This window comes from Phyllobates terribilis, unplaced genomic scaffold (genome assembly GCF_046119375.1).
Source record: "Phyllobates terribilis strain yellow unplaced genomic scaffold, ASM4611937v1 Scaffold_5__5_contigs__length_657084704, whole genome shotgun sequence".
Classification (NCBI taxonomy): Eukaryota; Metazoa; Chordata; class Amphibia; order Anura; family Dendrobatidae; genus Phyllobates; species Phyllobates terribilis.
In genome coordinates this window covers 615,052,103-615,066,779 of record NW_027362765.1, presented here as the reverse complement: position 1 = coordinate 615,066,779, position 14,677 = coordinate 615,052,103, and positions in this window count along the sequence as shown.

Here is a 14,677-nt window from a genome sequence, read left to right as displayed (position 1 = left end):
AAAAAATATTTGGCCTTCTAGCAGTGTGTGGGACTTTCTCTATTAGTCCATCTATACTGACCTCCATCAGGTTGCAAATTAAAAATAATTTTTATCTGCATCTACCTCTGAAAAAATATTTGGGCTTCTAGCTGTGTGTGGGACTTGTTCTATTAGTCCATCTATACTGACCTCCATCAGGTTGCAAACTGAATATAATTTTTTTCTGCATCTAGCTCTGAAAAAATATTTGGCCTTCTAGCAGTGTGTGGGACTTTCTCTATTAGTCCATCTATACTGACCTCCATCAGGTTGCAAATTCAAAATAATTTTTTGTCTGCATCTAGCTCTGAAAAAATATTTGGCCTTCTAGCAGTGTGTGGGACTTTCTCTATTAGTCCATCTATACTGACCTCCATCAGGTTGCATCTACCTCTGAAAAAATATTTGGGCTTCTAGCTGTGTGTGGGACTTGTTCTATTAGTCCATCTATACTGACCTCCATCAGGTTGCAAATTGAATATAATTTTTTTCTGCATCTAACCCAGCCAATAGTTTTGGCCTAATACCACAGTTTGGCCACTCAGCTCTGCTCGGTTCCCATCCATTGTTTTTTTGTGCAAACAACTCCAGAGTTGTGAATTAGTTAACCACCAAAATGAGTGGAAAAAGGCCTGCTGCTGGTGGAAAGGGGAATAGGCGTGTTGGGAAGGGGAAAAAAGGTTGTGTCCGTGGGGTAGGTGTTAAAACAACAGTAACATCTGCAGAAGAAAGACCATCTTCCAGCCAAACTAAAATGTCTTCTTCTTTTAGCGGACAATGTGATAAGATCCCTTTCTTACGTCCACGCCAATCGCTACAAATTCCAGATGAGGCACAAAAACAGCAGGTGCTTCAACGGACATCAAGTGTTCCTTTAAGTGGGCTCTCCTCCACATCAACTTCAACATCACAAATACTCCAGTCCTCAAAGGTGTCACCCCAATCGCACTTGCTTCCTCACAGCTCCCAAATCTCCAGCTGCCCGTCTGAGTATGAGGTAGAACAGATGGTTGAGTCTGCAGAGCTGTTTACTCATACTATAGCCTGGGAATCAGAGGTCGACTCCAGCGCTTCTGTGAATCCAGACGAGGAAATGATCTGCACTGATGCCCAGAATCTTTATGAGTCGGATCCAGGACCAGACGCAGAAGGTTCTGACCATAATGTAGACCCTCATTCCCAAACTGTAACTCCTGTTGGTGGAGACAATGAGGAAGACGATGATGAGACTCAAATACCTGATTGGAGCGACAACTTTAGTTTTTTGTCAGGGCAGGAACAGGTTGGCTCTGAGGACGACGGGTGTGATAACGCACAGGGTGATGATGATGAGGTTGGAGATCCCACTTACTGTCAACCCACAGTCAGCCAAGAGATGAGGTCAGCAGAGGAGGTGGAGGAGGATGCTAGTGACGACGAGGTCAGGTTGCGCCTTCCTGGACAGAGACGTAGTACTGGAAGCACGTCAACAACAGCATCCTCAAACACAACTCTGCCTCTAACCACAAGTCGTGGTGGCTCTTCAGGTCGCATGGGTGCTAAGCCTTGCATAGCCTGGGCATTTTTTCAGATCGATAAAGATGACCCAACTCGTGTTATCTGTAACATTTGTCAGCAAAAGATAAGTAGAGGCCAAAAAATACATAGTTTGAGTACTTCATGCATGAACCGGCACATGGACATGAAGCATAAGTTGCAGTGGGAAGCTCACTGTGCTACAATGCGGCCTAGCAGGCCGTGCCAACCACCGTCTGCCATATCTTGTGCATCCGCAGCCTCTTCATCCTCTGTGACTGCAGTCACACCTGTTTTGGGGCACAGACCTGCCACCTCTTTACCCGCAACAGCCAGCGTGATTGGCAGGTCATCATTTTCTTTAGAGGTGGTAACACCAGCTGGTGTTGAGCGCTGTCCGACATCGATAGCACCACCTTTGGATCAAGGCAACCTAACATGTCCGCCTGCATCTTCCTCACAGACCGGCAGTTTGCCGGGGACACCCTTATCAACCCCGTCTAAGCACAATAGCCAGCCCTCGGTCCCTCAGATGTGGACAAGTAAAAGACCATTTCCTCCTAGCCATGAGAAAGCTAAGAGGTTGAATTTCACCATCTGCAAGCTCTTGGCTACAGAAATGCTGCCTTTCCGCCTGGTGGACACAGAGGATTTTCGAGACCTTATGTCCGTCGCAGTGCCCCAGTACCAGATGCCCAGTCGGCACTACTTCTCAAAGAAAGGTGTGCCTGCGCTCCACCAGCATGTCGCACACAACATCACCGCTTCTTTGAGAAACTCTGTGTGTGACAGGGTGCATTTCACCACAGACACTTGGACGAGTAGGCATGGACAGGGTCGTTACATGTCGCTGACTGGGCACTGGGTAACTATGGTGACAGCAGGACAAGGGGCTGCTGTCCAAGTCTTGCCGTCCCCACGAGTTGTGCGTCAATCCTCTTTATCTCAAAGTTCCTCCACTGCTTCTGCCTCCTCAACCTCCTCTCGGTCCTCCACCTGCACCCAAAGCCTGTCTGGTCATGCCACAAGCTTTCTAACTGCGCAGAAGGGATCCTGCACACCTCCTTACTATGCTGGCAGTAGGGCTCAACGTCATCAGGCGGTTTTTACTTTGAAATGTCTGGGAAATGTGAGTCACACAGCTGAGGAGTTGTGGTCAGCTCTGGAGAACCAATTTCATGAATGGTTGTCTCCACTGGACCTGAAACCAGGGAAGGCCGTGTGCGACAATGCTGCAAACCTGGGTGCGGCCCTTCGCCGGGGCAATGTCACACACGTGCCTTGTATGGCTCACGTGTTGAACCTGGTTGTCCAGCAATTTTTAGCCCACTATCCCGGACTAGATGGCCTTCTGCAGAGGGCACGGTCGCTGTGTGCTCACTTCCGCCGTTCGCATCCCGCAGCTCAGCGACTTACATCTCTACAGAAGTCGTTGGGCCTGCCACTTCACCGGCTAAAATGCGATGTGCCTACCCAGTGGAGTTCAACTCTGCACATGTTGCAGCGACTGTGGCAGCACCGACAAGCCCTGGTGCAATACGTTCTGACGTATAGCCTGGGCCAACGAGATCCAGAGGTGGGGCAAATCACGCTGGAGGAGTGGTCTCAGATCAGGGACCTATGCACCCTTCTGCAGAGTTTTGAAATGGCGACGAAGATGTTTAGTGCTGACGATGCCATTATCAGCATGACTATTCCGGTGATTTACATGCTGGAGCACATGTTAAACAGAATTCGGAGTCAGGTGGTGGCACAAGAGGAGGTGGAGGAAGTAGAGGAGGAGGAGTTGTATGCGGAAGGGCTAACATCTGCAAGGTCCAGACGGTCGGCAGCACCAAGGCGGCAGGCATGTGAGGGTGGGGGAGATGGTTTTACCAGGGCGCATGGTAGCAGCCAAACTAGTAAGGAAGGTGCAGGAGCCCAGGAAGAAGTGGAGGATGAACTGATGGAAGACTCATCAGATGAGGGAGACCTTGATCACATTTCTGTTGTGCGAGGTTGGGGGGAGAGGACAGAGGAAGGAAGCATGATTGTTACCTCGCCACCAACACAACAGGGACTTGGTGCTCCTGGATGCGCAACACACATGAGTGCCTTCTTGCTGCACTACCTGCAACATGACCCTCGAATTGTGAGAATTAGAAATAATCCTGACTACTGGGTTGCCACACTGTTAGATCCCCGGTACAAAAGTAAATTTGCAGAAATTATTCCTGCCATAGAAAGGGATGCACGCATGCAGGAGTATCAGCAGAGACTGTTGCAGAATCTTACATGTGCTTTTCCACAAAACACCAGTGGTGCACGTAGTGAATCTCACAGTTCCAACTTGCCAACCGTGGGACCGTCGAGTGTTCAGCACTCAAACCGTAACAGAACCACAGTATCTGCTGGTAACATCAATTTTGCGGAATCATTTCACCACTTTTTTAGCCCATCCTTTGCAAGGCCACAGGAGACAAGAAGTCTGACACATAGTCAACGCCTAGAGACGATGGTACAGGAGTATCTCCAAGTAAACATTGAAGCCATGACTGTGTCACTGGACCCTTGCTCTTTTTGGGCTTCCAATCTGGATAAATGGCCGGAGCTAGCCACTTACGCCTTGGAGATCTTGTCATGCCCCGCAACCAGCGTTCTGTCTGAACCTGTGTTCAGCGCTGCTGGTAGTGTGCTGACAGATAAGCGCACTCGGCTCTCCACTGATAATGTAGACAGACTCACGTTCATAAAGATGAACAAATCATGGATCCGAAATGACTTTTCTACCCCTGTGTCATCCTGAGGAGAGTAAAAGCTTGATGATTGGTTAAAATCACCTCACCAACCGTTTTAAGCTTTCAAATTACTAATCATGTTTATCTGTATCTTGGCTGGAAAATAATTTGGGCTTTGTAGCAGTGTGCAGCACTGATTCTATTAGGCCATCTATAATAAGCTCCACCAGATTTAAAATTACTAATCATGTTTATCTGTATCTTGGCTGGAAAATAATTTGGGCTTTGTAGCAGTGTGCAGTACTGATTCTATTAGGCCATCTATACTAAGCTCCACCAGATTTAAAATTACTAATCATGTTTATCTGTACCTTGGCTGGAAAATAATTTGGGCTTTGTAGCAGTGTGCAGCACTGATTCTATTAGGCCATCTATACTAAGCTCCACCAGATTTAAAATTAATAATAATTTTTAGCTGCATCTAGCCCGGAAAATAATTTTGGGGCTCCGAGATGCGCAAGACACATAAGTGCCTTCTTGCTGCACTACCTGCAACATGACCCTCATATTGTCAGAATTCGAAGTAATCCTGACTACTGGGTTGCCACACTCTTAGATCCCCCAAACTTTTCGATCAACCTTTTCATTTTAATAAAGACCAAAAAAATGGTCATTTTTGAAATTATAAGCATTAGCAGGTTATTAGAAACTGAAATCAAACAGTTTTCAACTCAAAACTTTATTCTAGGTGATGTTACATTTTCACATAGGACCCCTTGTTCGAAAGGAGCTTCTGAACTCTCTCGTCCATTGAATTTGTCAGGTTTTGGATGGTTTCTGCTTCAATTGTTTTGCATGAGGACAGAATACCCTCCCAGAGCTGTTGCTTAGATGTGAACTGCCTCCCGCCATCATAGACACTCCTTTTGATGATGCTCCAGAGGTTCTGAATGGGGTAGAGGTCAGGGGAGCATGGGGGTCACACCATAAGTTTGTCCCCTTTTATGCCCATATCAGCCAGAGATGCAGATGTTTTATGTGCAGCATGAGATGGTGCATTATCATGCATAAAAATGATCTTGCTGTGGAATACACGGTTCTTCTTCTTGAACCATGGCAGGAAGTGCTGTTTGAGAAACTCCACATACATTATGGAGTTCATCTTTACCCCTTCAGGGATCCTAAAGGGGCCGACAATCTCTCTCCCCATGATTCCAGCCCAAAACATTACTCCACCTCCTCCTTGTTGGCGCTGTAGCCGTGTTTGCGTGGGGTGTCCATCAACTAGCCATCCTCCACTCCATCCATCTGGACCATCGAGCGTTGCACGGCACTCATCCGTGAACAAAACAGTTTTGAAATCAGTCTTCATGTAATGTTTGGCCCACTGGAGCCGTTTCTGCTTGTGTAAAGCGGATAGAGGAGGTCGACAGGATGGCGTATGCACAGCTGCAAACCTCTGAAGGACCCTGCATCTTGTTGTTCGGGGGACGTTGGAGGCACCAGCAGCTTCAAAAACTTGTCTGCTGCTATGACAACGCTTTTTTGCCGCTGCTCTTTTAACCTGACGTAATTGCCTGTAGGAAAGAGTCCTCAATTTGCCCTTATCAGCACGCACACGTGTGTACAGTGAATCAGCTACATACTTCTTGATTGCCAAGACACTTCATCCTGATCATCGCACAATGTTGATTGTAGTCATGCCTTGACCTAAACACTCCACAATTTGTTGCTTCTCAGCAGCCGACACATCCTTTTTCTTTCCCATTTTGGCAGAAAATGTAGGCTGCTTAATAATGTGGGACAGCCTTCTTAAGTAGTCTTGTCTTTCATTGGACACACCTGCCAAACTAATTAACACAGGTGTCTGCAATTGCTTAAAGTGATATAAAGAGCCCTGACACACATCACCATCAATGAGTTTAACTGACAAACAAACAAATTCTTCCCTTATCACTCCTAAACACTTTTTGCATAATAATTTGGAACACAGTGTACATGTGCTTTTCCACAAAACACCAGTGGTTCACGTAGTGAATCTTACAGTTCTAACTTGCCAACCGTGGTCTGTATGGAGTTGTTCAATAAAAGGCCCAAAATTAAGATAACATAGATGGGAGAGGTCTCTATGAATAGGAATTCCTAAGTATTTGATACCCTGTGAGGGCCAGGCAAAGGGAAAGTTGGACTGGATGGAATCCTGTATGGATTTGGGGAGGGAGACATCGAGGGCCTCAGACTTCGCTGCATTGATTTTAAAATTTGACCATGTAACAAAGTGATCTATTTCAGCCATAACAGCATGGATGGATATATGTGATTGAGTGATATATACTAGGACATCATCAGCAAATAGAGAGCACTTGTACTCGGTGCCTACCACCTCAATCCACCTAATATTGGGGTTATGGCGAATTGATGAGAGCAGGTGCTCCGTCACTAGGATGTATAAGAGAGGGGACAGAGGACATCCCTGCCTTGTCCCATTGGTGATTGTGAAAGGTGATGAAAATGTTCTGATGCACCCCCTGGGCCTTGGGACACCCGGAGCCGGACCCTTTTTGGTGGATGCTGGTGGTTGTAGTCTCCGTGGCGGCGACCCGGTTCCGTGGCTCAGGGCGGTCAAACCAGTGGCGGAACTATTTATGTGGTTTTGATGTTTAAATGTCCGACTACGCCACCCGTGGATTGCAGTCAGAGTGAACCGCCGCTGCAGGGCAGACCGCTGAGGCTGGTGTTGTGGGTGCAGCAGAGCGTAGCATAACTCCCCACGGGAGTAGTATAGCCTCAGGGCAGTGTATGCGGAGGATGGGGGTGATGGTGCAGGGCAGCAGCAGTAACGACACGGAGTCAGTGATGCAGTCCAGGGCCTTTACTCACAGTTCTTATTATCCAGACCACGTCTGCAGGTAACGGCTGCCCACGTCGTACTGTGCTCACCAGGTGAGGGGCTCAGACAACTCCCAGATAACTTTAGAGCGCTTCACAGGACCCCCTTTGTGTGTCCTTTGTCTGGCCTTTCTTACCAACCCTTCTGTCCGGCTGCCTCGGGCCTCCTCTTGGTAAACTTGGCGCCAGTTTCCCTGACCCTATGTGGTGCCTTCCTAGCGGGTGTAGCGAGGGGCTGCGCCACATAAAATGTCACAGCCTCCGGTTTCTAGCTGAGGGTCGTTTCCTGCCTCCACTAGTTTCGGGGACCGGTCTCCCCCTTTGGCCTGACCCCTCCACGCAGGTGGATTCGGGCTTGCGGTGGCGACTCGCCCGTCCGCACCCCTGGGATCCCTTCGTTCCTCGTTCCTGGAGCCTTCTCCGCTACTCTTCCTTCCTTCTCCCTCTTCCAGGCCTGGGCCTCTGTTACTAGGCCCGCCTCCGGAGCAGAGCTCATGCAGAGCCCCTGCTCCCTGTCACTTCTGCTCAGACTTCTCTGCACTGAACTAAGATAGTGCCCACCTTTAATACTCCCTTTTCAATGCACCCAGGAACTGCTTCCTCCCTGCTCCTGCACTACAGGGTTCCCCTTCCTCAGTGTTCCCTCCCCCCACTCCAGCCAGGGACAGGGACTGTCGTGCCCATCTCAGGGGCATATTGGTCGCCCTGCCCCACGGCAATGTGGTGTAATGCATGCAGGTGTCGGGTCCTGATCCACACTCCATCCTTACCTGAGAGTGAGATATCACACCTCTGGGTGAGGTGCAATACCTCTGTAGCAACCGAGCCATCAGGGTGCTACAGTTAAATCTATCTTCAGCCTAGGTGACGTATTGTGATACAGGGCCGTGATTTTGGCTATAAAAGGGTCCCCTAGACCCCTACCCCAAGCTTTTTAAGAGAATCATATATGGCGTGCCAGGAGACTCTATGGAATGCTTTCTCAGCATCCAACGAGAGTATCTAATTACAAATTTTTAACTGCATCTAGCCCAGGAAATACTTTGTGCCTAGTAGCAGTGTCTGCTAGTCAGCGGATTATCCCGGCTGTTAAGCAAGCTACACCACCTGTAGTTTGGACACTTAATTTTTTCAAAGGAAATGCTTCGGGACCACGGGATACTCAGTGAAGAGCATCAGGAGGCACCCCAAGGCATAGGGGCTGTTACTGGCAGTAGGATGCCTTGCGGTGGACAGCCGAGCTCGATCCTTATAAAAGCTTTTTAACTGCAGCAGCTTTAGTGGACGCTACTGGAGCTGGAATTACGCGGCTGCTGGCATGAGACTTGCCCTCCAATAGATCCTTGTAAATGGATTTAAAGTGTATTCATTCAAATTAGAGAGACAATTTAAATTAAAAAGCTTAGAGCTGCCTCCACCACAGGGGGGCTCGCTCTACCCACCAGCGGACAGGCACCAGTATTGGGAGAGGGGGGCTGGCCGTCAGGGTTCACCGCGGCTCTGGCACAAACCCGGCGACACGGAGGTGGCACGGGCAGGAGCGGACTGGCCGTGTCGGCTTCTCACTTTTTGGATTTTAGAAGGGCATGACATGCCTATATCTGTATCTCCCCGTCCTTTTACTCCTCCACCTCTTTTCTTTTCACATGACTATATGTACTTGTCACTTTTCCATGTGTTAGTTGTGTCTTCTGAGCAGTTTGTCAGCTTTTGGACACCTTTGAAGGTGTTTTCTATGTGTTTCTATGTGTTTTTGTTTGGCTGCCATTGGTTTTAACGGTGTTCGAAGGTGTTCGACAAACAGTTCGACGAACAGTTCGGCGAACACACGGGTGTTCGACGAACCGAACTCGAACACTACGGGGGTGGCTCAACACTAGTGATGATGGTGCATGGAGAGGACGAGGCCGTGGGCTAGCTGAAATTGTGCCACAACAAACACCCACATCTTCTCGCTCAACCTTCCTGTCACAATTAATAGGGGACCACAAAACACCACTATTCAACTCAGAGCAGTGTGAAAAAGTTATTGGTTGGATAGCAGATAATGCTTCCAGTAACTTAGCCACCACCACCCTGTCTTCCACACGTTCAAGTCTCAGTAGCCGTGAGTCTGGACCACATATTCCTCACCCTGATCCATCTTCCTCCCTCCATGCCGAGTGCCCGGAGACAACTGATCACACACTTGGACACTCCGAAGAGCTGTTCACTTTTCCATTTATAGATTTGGGCCTCTCGCCCGGTCCACTTGAAACGGGTCAAGAGGAGATCGCATGTAGCGATGACCAAATATTTGAGCAGCCACAGTCACACGAAGGCGACAGTGGTAAACTGTCACAAGAGGTGGATGATGATGAGACACAGTTGCCAGAAAGTCAGGAGGAGGACCAGGGTGCGGAAGTGGAAGACGAGGTGGTGGATCATATAGTAACTGAGCCAACCTGGCAGGGGGACATACAAAGCGAGGACAGCAGCACACAGGGGGAGGGAGGTATAGCACCACAACAGGCAGGAAGAAGCAGTGTGGTGGCCGCAGACAAAAGGCAGGCAACCGTTCCCCGTAACATCAACACAACGGAAGTTGCCAGTACAACTATTAGGTCTTCCCGAGTCTGTTTTTTTTTTTAAAGGCTCGGCCTATAACCCCAAAAAGGCCATTTGCACCACCTGCCAGGCCAGCATCAGTAGGGGTAGCAAAACTACCAGCCTGACCACAACCAGCATGATCAGCCACATGGCAGCAAAGCACCCGACTAAGTGGGCCGAACCCCAGGGTCCAGGAACAGTGTCTAAGGGTGGCACCACTGCTTCTTCCGCTGTTGTGCATGCAAGTCAATCCTCTGTCCATGGCACATGCGAAGATGCCTCCTGCCCTGCACCTGTCACTGCACACTCAAGCAGCACCATCAGCAAGCACGTGCACATCCTTGTCCCAGCACAGCGTTCAGTTGTCCCTACCCTAGTCCTTGGAACGCAAGCGCAAATGCAGAGCCAAGGCCTCACAGGCCTCACTACTAAATTCACCCATTTCGCGACAGCTTTCGCTCGAAATGTTGCCTTTTAGGCTCGTGGAGACGGAAGCTTTCCACAACCTGATGGCGGCGGCCGTCTCTTCGTACTCAGTCCCCAGCCACCACTATTTCTCCTGGTGTGCCGTCCCTGTATTACACAAGCACGTGTCCCACAATATTAGCCGTGCCCTCAACAATGCAGTTACTGGGAAAGTCCACCTAACCCCGGACTAATGGACAAGTGCTTGTGGGCAGAGACGGTACATCTTGCTGACGGCACAATGGGTTAACATAGTGGAAGCTGGGACCCAGTCGGGCCTTAGGATAGAACACGTCCTCCCGATGCCCGAGGATTGCGGGCCCTGGGTCAATCAGGGTTGCCCCCACATTCTACAGTTCCTGCACCTCCTCCTCTTCAGCATCCATCTCCGAAATGACTGCATCAGTAGCAAGCTGGAAGCACTGCAGCTCTGCCTCGGCCAAGCGGCAACAGGCAATGCTGAAGCTAATATGCTTAGGTGACAAACCGCACAATGCTGAAAAGTTGTGGACAGCTCTGAAAGAGCAGGCAGGTCTGTGGCTGACACCGCATGGTCGTGTGTGACAATGGCTGGAACCAGGTGGCGACTGTGAGGCGAGGCGAGCTCACACAAATACTATGCCTGGCCCATGTGCTTAACCTCGTGGTTCAGCGGTTTCTCAAAACCTACCCGGAGCTGGCGGATCTGCTTGTCAAAGTACGCCGCCTGTGTGCCCATTTTAGAAAATCACCTACAGCTTCCGCCGCCCTTGTCGTGTTTCAGCAGTGCTTACAGCTTCCGGCTCACCGACTGGTGTGTGATGTCCCTACGCATTGGAACTCTACATTGCAGATGTTGGGAAGGATTTGTGAGAAGAAGAGGGCAGTTGTTGACTACCAGCATCAACAAGGCCATCGGTATTCAGTTCAGACTCCACACATAAGACCTCAGGAGTGGACATGGATCTCAGACATATGTACCATCCTCCAAAACTTTGAGGACTCCACCAAGATGGTGATCGGCAATGACGCCATAATTAGCGTCACCATCTCGCTTCTCTGTCTTCTGAAACGCTCTCTGCTCACAATCAAAGAGGATGCATTGCAGGCAGAGCATGATGAGGTGGAGCAAAGAACCATACAGGGTGATTACACACAGCTCAGCCTCATCTCATCCCAACATGTATTGGGTGTCAGTGAGAAAGAGGAGCTAGTTTCATGCGCTATAGACGGTACTACCTGCACAACTGTCATACCGTCTGTTCAGCGTGGATGGCCAGAGGACAGGGAGGAGGAGGAGGAGAGCATGGTCAGTCGTCCTCTTGGTGAGGACACGGAAGACTTGCCTGTTAGCAGTCTGGCACGCATGGCTGAGTTTATGTTACACTGCCTTTCCCGTGACCCTCGCGTTCTCCAAATTTTCGGTGACAGTCATTACTGGTTGGTGACACTTCTAGACCCACGCTACAAGGAGAACTTTCTATCTCTTATTCCTGAGGCGGACAGGTCTACTAAAATGGGGCATTACCAGTGCGTCCTTGTTGCGGAATTATTAAAAAATTCCCATCTGAAAACGCTGGTGGCAGAGGTCACAGTTCGTTGGACAACCAAGGAGTACAGGCGAGAGAGAGACAACTCCAATCCAGCAGAGGCAGGGGAACACTGTCAAAGTTCTGGGACAGTTTTCTCAGACCCTCCCATCTTACAGGCCCTAAGGTGCGGGGTACTCTCAAAAGGAGGGAAAAGTTTCGGAAGATGGTGAGGGAGTACCTTGCCAACTGAACCAATGTCCTCCTTGATTCCTCTGTGCCTTATAATTACTGGGTATCCAAGCTGGACATGTGGAATGAACTGGCTCTCTACGCCTTGGAGGTCCTGGCCTGCCCTGCCCTGCTGCTAGCGTTTTATCAGAGCGGGTTTTTAGTGCCGCCGGTGGAATTATAACCGATAGGCGCATCCGTCTGTCAACTGAAAATGCTGACAGGCTCACCTTTATAAAAATGAACAAGGGCTGGATTGGGCCAGACTTCTCAACACCACCGAATGATAGCAGTGTAACATAAACTCAAATCCATGTCTTTTTTTGGGAGGTCTATTCCAATGCACCTCTTCACACCTACACATCGGTATACACTTCCTGATTTTGTCTGTTTGCTCCTGTCCTCCTCCTTCTCATCCTCCATCACCATATCATTCACCACCATATCACCTCCTCTACGTGTCTTGCAAGGGGCATTGAAGTTCCTTAAAATTTTGGGCAGCTTTTGCATTCTCTGCATAGGTAAACACTATAGGAGACCCACTTCCTAATAATGGGAACATTGTTTTTAGGAGGCTCGTCGACCTCTATGTCTCTTCTAAGGGGCATTGGAGTGCCTCCAAATTTTTGGCAACTTTTGTATTCACTGCATAGGCAAACACTTCTTCCAAATCTTTGGCAGTCGTTGCTTCACTGCATATGCAATAACCGTATAGGAGATCCACTCATTAATAATGGGAACAACAAAGCATAGCCGGCTGATGGCTCTCTAACAATAGCGAGTGCCAACTGCTGGCCCTTTAAGAATAGTAAGGGCAGCCTGATGGCCCTATAAAAATAGGCTTTGTGACGTTCAGAGTCCCTCCATCATAAATGAAACAGGATGTGTCGGATGATGTGTCACACACCACATGGCCAGATAAGGTTGTAAAATGTTAAAATGACATTTACTAGTGAATGCATTTGTCTTGGTTGAAAGCAATGCAAAATGCATCAAAAACGCTATGTGTGAACATAACCCAAGGTGTGGATGAGCATTTTTGTTTTTGTATATTTTTTTTGCCTTATATACAAGTCATTAACCTGGAAAGGATGTTCTTAACATATTTCCCAGGAAAAATCCATTTTGGTTTTGTTTTTGTATGTTTTAGGCTGTGTGCCCACTATGCGGTTTTTAAGCGTTTCCGCTGTGGCAATTCCTCCGCAGAAACGCTTAAAAAACGCTTGGCAGAATGTCTGTAATGTTCCCCAATGATGATCCACATGTGCTGTGCACATGCTGCCGAAATTTCCGCTGCGAATTATCATTGCGGAAAAATCCGCAGCACTATCAATTACTTTGCGTAAGCGCGGTGTTTTTGCTGCCATTGACTTGCATTGAATCGCTTAATATCCGCATGACTACATGTGCACATGTGGATATTAAGCGATTCAATGTGCGCATGGTACCCGGGTCTGGAGAAGAGGAGACTCTCCTCCAGACTCGGGTACCATAGTACCTGTAAAAAAAAAGATTTTAAAATAAAAAATAAACATACTCACCTTCTGATGGCCCCCGGTCTCCTGTATGATGCGTCCTGGCTCCCCGGCAGCTTGCAATGGTCTAAAAGGACCTTCCATGACGTCATTTAGTCGTGTGACAGGTCACGCGACCGCTGACGTCGGCGGTTGCATGACCTGCCACATGACTAAATGACGTCATTGAAGGTCCTTTTAGACCAATGAGAGCCGCCCAACACACAGGACGCACTGGACAAGGAGACCGGGGGCCATCAGAAGGTGAGCATAATGTTTATTTTATTTTTTTTTACCATTCTTTTTAACTATAACTTGGTCACACTATATAAATCCATACCGGTTGCATGGATTTACACTACCGTTCAAAAGTTTGGGGTCATTTAGAAATTTCATTATTTTTGAAAGAAAGGCACATATTTTTTCAATGAAGCTAACATTAAATGAATCAGAAATACACTCTAAACATTGTTAATGTGGTAAATGACTATTCTAGCTGCAAACGTCTTGTTTTTATTGCAATATCTACATAGGTGTATAGAGGCCCATCACCAACAACCACCACTCCAGTGTTTTAATGGTACATTGTGTTTGCTAACTGTGTAAGAAGGCTAATGGATGTTTAGAAAACCCTAGAAAACCCTTGCACAAGTATGTTAGCACAGCTGAAAACGGTTTGGCTGATTTGAGAAGCTATAAAATTGACCTTCCTTTGAGCTAGTTGAAAATCTGGAGCATTACATTTGTTTGTTCTATGAAACTGTCAAAATGGCCAGAAAAAGAGAACTTTCATGTGAAACTCGACAGTCTATTCTTGTTCTTAGAAATGAAGGCTATTCCATGCTAGAAGTTGCCAAGAAACTGAAGATTTCCTACAACGGTGTGTACTACTCCCTTCAGAGGCGAGCACAAACAGGCTCTAACCAGAGTAGAAAGAGAAGTGGTAGGCCCCGCTGCACAACTGAGCAACAAGACAAGTACATTAGAGTCTCTAGTTTGAGAAATCGACGGCTCACAGCTCCTCAACTGGCAGCCTCATTAAATAGTAAATGCAAAACGCCAGTGTCAACGTCTACAGTGAAGAGGCGACTCCGGGATGCTGGCCTTCAGGACAAAGTGGCAAAGAAAAAGCCATATCTGAGACTGGCTAATAAAAGGAAAAGATTAATATGGGCAAAAGAACACAGACATTGGACAGAGGAAGATTGGAAAAAAGTTTTATGGACAG